The sequence below is a fragment of the Chiloscyllium punctatum genome, chromosome 28, assembly GCF_047496795.1.
Source record: "Chiloscyllium punctatum isolate Juve2018m chromosome 28, sChiPun1.3, whole genome shotgun sequence".
In the NCBI taxonomy this organism is placed as follows: Eukaryota; Metazoa; Chordata; class Chondrichthyes; order Orectolobiformes; family Hemiscylliidae; genus Chiloscyllium; species Chiloscyllium punctatum.
This window is the reverse complement of record NC_092766.1, coordinates 41,314,820-41,322,416: the sequence shown is the minus strand read 5'-3', so window position 1 is coordinate 41,322,416 and position 7,597 is coordinate 41,314,820.

Genomic DNA, 7,597 nt, shown 5'->3' with positions numbered 1-7,597 from the left:
TCCGCTCCACCCTCTTCTCCGATCTATCACCTTTAACCACATCTCTATCCACCTCTTGCACTCTCAGCAAAATTCTTCCCAGACCCAGTCCTCCCGTTTATCGCTCCACCCACGAGGCTCCCAGCTTTTTTCCTGATGAAGGGCGTTTGCCGAAACGTTATTTTTTTCTGCAACTCGGATGCTGCCTGACCTGCTGTGCTTCTTCAGCACCACTCTCATCTTGATTCTGATTTCCAGCACCTGCAGTACGCACTTCCGTCCATCCGATTCCCCTGTCCATTGATCTTGAATAGGCCGTTGCTGAAGTTCCAGCATCATTTCCCTGCTCTTATATTCCCACCTGCGGTCAAGACCAGAAAGTATCTCCAACCCATCGAGACCACTTGATCCCTTGTCCAAGCACCTTCAAACATTCGTGAATGCCTACTCCAATTTCTCTTTTGACCTGTTAACAGTCACACTTTTATCATTGTTCCTCCCCAAATTCATTATCACCCACTTCACTGGATTGAATTCCTTTCAGCACGTTTTCTTGCAAATTGTTTCCATTCTCCCTGCAGTCTATGGCTTTCTTCCTCATGGTTAACGACATGAGTAATTGCCACATGATTTGCAAACTGCTAAATGATGGCCACGACAAATAATTAAAAATCGTTGACTAATATGAGAAAACAATAGAACTCATAGAAGCCATGGTTCATAAGCTTGCAGAGGACAGCAGAATTGGAGACTGTAAAGAAGGTGATCTAAGATTCCAGAAGGATCTTAATCCATTGCGTCTTTGGGCTGAAGAATGTCACATGAAGTTCAATCTGGATAAATGGAAGGTATTGCATTTTGCTACATCAAATTTTAGTAGGGCTTATACAATTTAATGATCGGGCGTTGCATCGTGTTGTGGAACACGGAGGCCAGGAATGCAAGGACATAATTCATTTTAGTTTGCTTCATATATCGACAGAATGGTTTACAAAAAGTCATCTTGCCTTCGTTGTTCAGCCCTTTGAGGGTAGGAGTTGGTACGTTATGTTGAAGTTGAATAGGACATTGGGTGATGAGTCTTCTGGAATACTGTGTCCAGTTCTTGCCGCCCAGTAATAGCAAGGAAATTATTCAGCTGGAGTAGGTTTAGAACAGGTATACCAGCATATGGCTAGTGGGGAAGGTTTGTGTTATAACGAAAGGCTGGATAGGCTGAGACTACTTTCACTCGAGCACTGGAGTTTGAAAGGCGACCTGATAGAAATTTATAAATAATTGAGAGTTCGGCTAGAGTTAACTGGAACCGTCTTTTCTCCAAGGAGGGGCACTTCAAGACGAGAGGGCAAATGTTTAAAGTGAAAAGAGGGATTTAAAATAAGACATGAGAGGCTTTTTTTTAACAGAGGATGGTTTATGTGTGCAATTCACGTCCTGAGGCAGTGATGAATGAAAGTACATTTACAATATTTACAGGATATTTGGATTGATAAATGAATTGGAAAGTTTCAGTGGGATTAACAAAAGCTATTCATTCATGCCTAGTACATAATTTATTGCCCAGAGCGAAGATCAGAATCAACCACGATATTATGGATCTGGAGTCAAATACCAGCCAGACCAGATAGGTATGGCAGTTTCCTTCCCTATCAGGCATTAGTGAATCAGATCTACTGATTTAACATCAACATTAGACTCTAGGTATTTATTTAAATAAAATTCCAGCATCTGCCATGCCAGGGTTTGAACCTGTGTCCACAGAATTATATCTGAACATTCATATTAACAATGCAGTAATAATATCACAAAGGCATTACTAGCCCTCAGTAATTACAGGAGCAGTCAGATGCGACTCGTTTAGTTTGGCATTATGTACAGTATGAGCTGGTAGGAGTGAAAGGCCTGTTTTCATGCTGCGTGAGTCTTTGACTTTGACGCTATGAAACCGGAAGCTGGTTGGGATTAACAGCAGCATTGACAGTTTAATTGATCTCCTTCTGGGATATGTAATCTTTCTGGTTACTCTGGAGTTTTTATTGCTCATTGAGCCCTCCCAACACACGGGACTGTTGAATAGTCTGTCCCCAGTTTGGCTGAGTAAATGTGTTTCAACTGCAGCAGGTAATTGAATCCCGCATTGCCCTGGTTTCTCTGTGATATCGGTGTCTTTGTATCTACCCAGGATAAACGATTGGTTCAAATCATTTCCACGCAGAAGCAAGTCCCATTGTCTATATTGTGAATATGTTTGTATTCTTCCCGATATACCCACAGGGTGTGGATGTCGCTGGTCAGGACAGCATTTGTTGTTCATCCTGATTCGCTGCTGTCTCGCTGCACGAGAGACATGGATTCTATCCCAGTCTGGTATGACTGTGTGCAGTTTGCATATTCTCTCTTTGCTTGTGTGAGTTTCCTCCTGCAGTCTGAAGGTGTGCATGTCTGGGATCAGCCATGGGAAATGAAGGGGAAGGGAATAGGTATGCAGTGGAGGTCTGATAAGATGTGCTTCATGGGATGGTGTCGACTGGAAGGGCCGAATGGCCTGCTTCCCCACACGGTCTTCATTCTCAGATAAGGGACAGCTATTTTGTTCAGGTCCTGGAGACACAAGTAGGCAGGATTGGGTAAAGATGGTAGCATCCCCTGTATAAGTGACATGCATGAATGGGATTGCAGGAAATTAAAGGCATGTTCTCTGTTCCTGAGATCAGGCTTCCATTCCAGGTTTTATTCATCGAACTTTAACATTACCAGTTCCGTGTCTGAGTCCCCAAGGATGACGAATTTATTATATAACCACAACACCACATTCTCCAGGTTGCAGTATTTATTGGGTACAAGAAGCTGATTCTGAGCTGATGCGAACAAAAGCAGATGCCAATGTCAAAACCACTGATCCAAACAGGAAAGTGAAATTTCGAACCTTGCCACCCCAAAGATAAAGTCTCCACACGCTTTAGATGCGCCAATCGGCTGTCTCAGCAACATGTACTGTTTATGGTCATAATAGTATAAATGGGGGCAAGTATTCCCTTCCGCCCCGCTTTTGACCAGAAGCTGTCCCCAACCTCGGAAATACATGCTCCTCTCTCCTGTCATTCCATCCCAGTTTCCAATTGGATCTTCGTGCATGCTTCACACAGTTTCTCTGATTCCGGTTCTGGAACTGAGATTATGTGTGATTGCATGCAGCAGTTGGTCCCGCCTTGTGTGGGCAAAGTGATGAAGTAGCCGATGTTCAACTATAATGCTATTGAAGCATACGTTTCAACAATATTCTGCACTCTCCCAAACTCTTTGGAGAATTTCATTAATCCCATTCTCCTGTACTCTCATTCATGGAATCTCCACAGTCTCTGGGGACGCTAAAGTTAAAGATTCGGTTCATTCTGCGTTCCCACATGCCTGTCGCTAAGTCCTGATATTGTACATTCTTCCTGACATTTCCTCTGCTACCATCCTGGTTGCAGTTTACAAGTGTTGTCTGTGGAGTGCTGTAACCGTTTAGTAGTTCGTATTCTGCGTTGTGATTGCAGCGACCTCTGCTCGAATCCACATCATTGCGGTCAGTTCTCTCAAAGTTTTAATTTTGGTAAAACACGGGCAGAAATTAAACGTTTTTACAAAATAATTTTCTCGGAGGTGATGATTTGTTTTCCATCGAATTTTGTTCTCTGATATTTCTGCGTTTCATGTATCAGGATTTAAACCCAAAAGTTCTCGAAGATGTCTCTCCCTCGCACTCTCCCTAACTCTCTTTTCCGTCCGTCGTCCCATTTGACTGAGACATTGCACAATCTAACATACACTTGCACGTTGATGCCATCCGGTCTGTGCCATTGCACTCACTGTTGCCCCAATCTCTTCATTGGCACCTTCAAATCATTCGATCCATTTGGATATCGTGGCTGTGAGATCAATTCTCTTTTAGCAGCTTTTACTGACATGGACCAGAGATTATTGGAGTGTGAGGCTCAATAAAAGGGATAGGGAATAACCGGGGAAAAGAAACTCTATTGCTAAAGATCCCCCATGAGGGCTTTCTGCGATAGCCTAGTGGTAGAATCACTGGATTTTTAACACATCAAAGCCAGGTAATGTTCTGTGGAGACGCGTTGGAATCCCACCACACCACGACGATGATAGTATATGAATGCAATAATTGCCTAGAATTAAGAATACGTTGTCTGAAAAACCCATCTGTTTCACTGACGTCAATGAGGGAAGGAAACTAGCGTCTTTATCTGGTCTGGCGTCCACGTGACTCCATTCCGGAAGGCAATAAAAGCTCAGAGCCACCCCCGATGCTGTTACAGAATGGAAATATTTTCATTCGGCTCAGTGCTAGAATTGTCCAGGGATGAGATCGCACTGGGAAAGTTGCAGGAGAGATTGACTCGGATAGTGTCTAGGCTGAAGAGTTTCAGTCATGAAGGGAGACAGGTCAATCTGGGGTTGTTTGTCACCGTGCAGAGGAGTTTGTGAGGGGTATAGATAAGGTAGACTGAAAGAAGCGTTTCCCATCGATGAAAAGAACGATCACAGGGGACCAGAAATTTAATGAGAAAGACAGAAACGTTTAAGTATGTGTAGAAAAGCGGTATAGGCCGGCGGGTGTTCGAATTTGGAACACACTGTCTGTTCGGGTCAGAGAGGCAGAAACCCTTATAACCTGAAGGAATATTCAGATGTAAATATGTTCTGCCAATACCTCTCAGGTTATGGGCGAAACCATTTGTGTCGTTAAGCAGTTGCTTTTGACAAATGCAACCACAATGGGCTGAAGTGTCTCTTTCGAAACTGTTCTCCTTGCTAGTATAGTGGTTAGTGTCGCCGTATGTTATGCGGGAGTTCGGAGATCAATTCCTCGCTGGGCCACTGTAAATATTTTAAAACTGTCGCTCCGTTTCAAGTGCGGGTTATTAATGCCTGTCCTTCCATTCTCCATGGGAAATGTCACAGGAAGGACAGTGCTGTCTGAATCAGTGTGGGGAAGGTCTGCAGCTCCCGGCTGCAGAGTGTCAATGAAAGTGCAAACACGTGACTTCCGCAACCTACACCTTGTATCTGTACTGGAGTCTAAACCATTTAATAGAAAGAAGGAGGAAGCTGAAGAAGAAACAGGGTAAACCAATTCAGATGTGAGCGCAGAAACATTTTCCGCAGCATCTTGAGGAAAACTGACAAACGGCTCCGAGAAAGAGTGTGTCTTTCAGAACTGTTAGTTCACAGAGATGGTTTTGGTTCCACTCAAGCCCTTAAGAAATTGAATAACAATTTTACTAAGACTTGAAATGTTAGATCACACCAGGCGATGAGTCACGTGCTGGAAACTGTGTTTACAAGCCAGATGTTTGATAACTGATAATAATGCAATAGGCTGAAGGACCATTGGCCATGCTTTTAGAAACTCAAAAACTGTCATTTTTCAACTGAACAAAATAGGCAAAAACAAAGTCATCAAGAAAAGTTCCAAGCATTGCATATGTCGTCCTTGGTGCGAACGTGCTGAAATGCAGCTGTCTCACTGCTATTTCCCAATGTTGATTTCCAGTCAGGGAAAAAAAAATATTTGTTGTTCCTTCTGGAAATCTTAAATAGAACATGAGTTCCTGACATTACAAAACAGCAAAGGTAGCAGTTCTGGCGGAGTCAGCGAGAATTTCATACAGGAGATGAAATCAAATGGGAAGAAACGCTGAAATCAGTTGCCTTTGCCTGCTGAGACTCAGTACTACAAAATGATCCTTATTGAAACATAAAGGTATTTTCAAGGATTTAATAAGTTGGATGCAGAAAGTTTGGTTCTGTGACCAGAGCACCTCGTATCGAATGACTTGGAGATGCCGGGTTTGGACTGGGATATGCAAATTTGAAAATCACACAACACCAGGTTATAGTCCAACAGGTTTAATTGGAAGTACTAGCTTTCGGACCACTGCTCATTCATCAGGTGATTGTGGAATCCACAGTTGTAAGTCACAGAATTTATAGCATATGTTTACAGTGTGATGTAACTGAAATTGTACATTGAAAAAACCTTGATTGTTTGCTAAGTCTCCGATCTGTTAGAATGACCATGTTAGCATCACTTCTTTCATATGTAAAGTGCAAAACTTTTTTATTTGAAAGTTTCATTCTCAGGTGAAGTTTAACAACTGGTGTCTGCCCCCCTGTGCTGCTGTCTGTTCCATAATGTTTAGACTGATTCTAATTTATAAAAATGAGTTACCAGAGACTGACATGAATTCATCCAGTTTTTAAGCAAAGTACAATGTAACTCTGCAAGTACAAATTCACCCCACAGACGTATATGAGTGTGTGTGTATGTGTCTGCGTGTCTGTGTGTGCGTGCGTGTGTGTGTGTGTGTGTGCGTGTGTGCGTGTGTGTGTGTGTGTGTGTGTGTAGGAGGGTCTCTGTTTGTAGATAGGGCAATGGGATCACCTGTACTGCGACATGAACCCAATGACCATGGGTACCGAATTTAGCTGTCAGTCTCTGCGGGGGCACTTTTAGCTGCTGCCTGTTCCGAAGACCGCCTTGGAGGATTGTCACCCGAAGATCCGAGGTCGAATGTCCTGGATCACTGAAGTGCTCTCCAACTGGGAAGGGGTACACCTGTCTGTTGATTGATGTGCAGCGCCCATTCCGTTGTTGTCGCCTCTGCTCAGCTTCACCAATGTACCATGTCTTAAGGCATCCTTGCCTGCAGCGTGTTGTTTTTTTTTAGATTAGCGTCAGTCTAAACATTATGGCATGGACGCAGCACACAGGGTCTCACACCTTCAACATATTACCTGTGCTAACACTAATTGGTAATGTCCACCTGAGAATGTTACTGTCAAAAGAAATTTTTTCGATTTACATAAGAAAGAAATGAACCGAACATAGTCATTCTAACAGATGGAAGACTTAACAAGCAATCAAGGTATTTTTCCAATGTATAATTTCAGTGACATTACACTGTAACCTTTAGCTATAAATTCTGTATCTTACCACTGTGCACTCCACAGCCACCTGATGAAGGAGCAGCTCTCCAAATGCTATTGCTTCCATTAAACCAGTTGGACTATGACCTGGTGTTGTGCGATTTTTAACTTCGTATTAGAATGCGGATCTCACAATTAAAATAGAGACGAAGAAGCATTTATTCTCTCAGACAGTTCTGTATCAGTGGACTTTCTTGTAGCAGACCGCTGTTGAGGAAGTGTCATTAGGTGTAATGAGGCTGAGATCGGCAGATCTTCAAACAGCAAAGACATCAAGCGTTATGGCGAAAGCCAAGAAAGTGCAGTTCAAGGTTATCAGATCAGATACGAAATCATTCAATAGTGGAACAGACTTGATGGTCTGAATGGTGTTTATCTGTTCCTAAAATTGTTGGCCTTAATATGAAGCTGCAAAACCGACCTGAGTAAAATGTTTAAAATTTTAAAAAGCGTGTTCCCCCGGAGCACTGAACCGAGGTGAAATATACAAAGAACAGCACACAAAGGGCAGACAATATTGGGTCATTGATCCGTAGTGATCAGTATACCAAGGTAAACAGGAAAAGCGATATTCATTATCTACATTGAACCTGGCTCCACGAGGCATGTAGTTAACTCTCACAAA